Here is a 2515-nt window from a genome sequence, read left to right on the forward strand (position 1 = left end):
GCAAAAGGTGTTTGCGTTAAGTCCAGAGGCCACCAAAGGGAAATCAGTTAATCGTTCTGTTCGTTACAGAGAAAGTTTAAAAATAGCCAAAAAAGAAACAAACACAAAATACACAAAAGTGTTTTTAAACAGTGATGTCGGACGTATCGAATTGAGATTTTGGGTACGTTGGAATTAATAACTATTGCGATGATGTGCAATGCATTTATATCAGTTGTTTTAGTTGGATCGTATAGCGTTTTTTCAACAATTATGCAATATATTGATAACATTATACTCATATATAACTGATTTGTCATTTATTTTCTCAATAGTTGACGCTAGCTTGTATTTTTGCTGGCCTGCATATCAGATTATAATTTAGGTGGCTTAGAATAATAGGTTCTGGTGATTAGCGGGATATTTTACAGTAAATACAGTCAGTTAGTGTATAATTAGGGAGTGGTTATGTACAATTTGTCAATTACATTTTTATTGTCTGGTGCAAGGACCTGTGTTGATGCTTTGTTTGTATTGTTATACTGATCTGTATTCTGTAGATATACTTTCTTATATGTGTACCTGTCGATTTGGCTCTTGGTTGATGTTTAAAGTTTTTGCTGTAGCGTTTCCCCCCGGAACCCCGCGACGTTGTCGCGGGGCGGGGCGCTATGTCTATAAGTTAGGGATGGAAGTCGACTACGGCAGGGATTACTCAAGCAAACTATATAAAGTTCACATAGTTTTATTTACACACCCATGATATCAGGTATTTTCACACAATGTCCACTCGGAATCAAACACTCGATCTCACATTACTCCACAAATATATTTCCATCAGAATAAGGTGTTATTCCCATATATATGATTTTACATGAGTTTTCATTTCATATGAGATTTATGAAACGAGTCCAAGAATTTTTCAATTTAGCGAGCCTGCGGCGAACCAAAAAGAAAAATTCGTGACGAGTTTCATAAGTTTCATATTAAATGAAAACGAGTGTAAGATCATTTTCATCACATATTCAAGATCTGTGGCATTTATTCGTGTAAAACGACAATTTGCATGTAATCATGAAATGTATAAAGCCGCCATTGTTGTTGTTGTTGTTGTAGATTCCTCCACTTCCTGGAGAACTGCAGATCCACTTGAGGTTAATGGTTCCACATAAAGTCCTATCACACAATTATAAAAACCTATTATGATAAAAAAAAAAAGAAGATCTGTGATCTTCTTGTCTCTGGTGAGAGTTGATCGCACATCCATGGCTCCCATTAGCCTAGTAGGTTTGAACGCGCACTATGTAAGGCAAAACGAAGTCCACCACTAATCTGTTCAATGTTTGTACGGCCATCTGTTGATATCAGCGGGTGAGAATTACTGTCAAGTAACAGCTGGACTGTTTCATCTGCACTGAAGGATGAGATGTCAATAAGTTAATCGGCAAGCGTCTTTCCTAGGGACTCGATATAGGGCTCACGCAATGACTGTAACGTCTGGCAACTTAATAGAAAGTGGCACCGATCCTCTGCACCATTACCACACAATGGACAGGTTGGTTCCACCTGGAACTGGTTGAACTTGCTTCTGTTGGCTTGCAGTGTATATACTCCGAGCAGGATTTTACACTTGAGATGAGCTTTAGTGACTGTCATTGGTTCTGTTCCAGCAGACTCCCATGTGCTATGTACTCTACCGATGGTTAGCTGATCCACGTCCAGATATTTCAGGCTCGTCTTCCCTTTTGCATCCTCCTGTAGTGTTCTTTCCAAGTGTGAATTTACAGCCTGGTACACTTGTTTTTCCACGACAGTTTTCCAATAGGGTTTTCCAGTATGTCGTGAGCACTAGGCAAGTTATACTGCTGTAGGATGCCCTTTACGGCTGCAAACCAGCTATGTGAGTTTTTATCTTTGATGGCCAGTTGTCTTTGTGCTAGCTCGTTTTCAAGAGATTCATAATCCCTCCATACACTGCCAAATGTGGTTAAGATGCGTTTGTGTATTTCCGCTGTAAGTGGATGTTCTCCAAGCATAAGGTAGGTGGCAGCGTCGGAGACTTTGTCCGGTAAGTACTGGATTTGTTTTAGAAGCCTTTTGTAGTAGCAATCTAAGTTGTTACTGTCTTTGGAGCTGAGACGGATGACATCCAGGCCATACACCAACCTGGGAACAATATATGTCCGTATGAGGTGCCACGATACTTTCGGATTTAATCCATTGATCCCGTGGAGGCCTGCCCCCATTAGGGCATATGCGGCTCTTCTCGCAGTGCTGGTTCTATCTGATGTTACACAGTGTGTACCATGTTTAGATGTACTGTCTCTTGAAATGCCGAAGTGCACAGCCGAATCGGAAATGGTTATGTCCTTATCGTTTAGCATGAAGGATAGTGTGGTATCCCGTCCCTTCGTCAAACATAGTACCGTTGACTTTGTTTCGCTGATAGAATATTGTTCCAAATTGGCGTAGTTTTCCTGAATGGTGAGAATCGTTTGGAGTTCATGCGGGTTGCTGGAGGCAAATGTTACGTCGT

The sequence above is a fragment of the Mizuhopecten yessoensis genome, unplaced genomic scaffold, assembly GCF_002113885.1.
Source record: "Mizuhopecten yessoensis strain PY_sf001 unplaced genomic scaffold, ASM211388v2 scaffold11007, whole genome shotgun sequence".
NCBI classification, from domain to species: domain Eukaryota; kingdom Metazoa; phylum Mollusca; class Bivalvia; order Pectinida; family Pectinidae; genus Mizuhopecten; species Mizuhopecten yessoensis.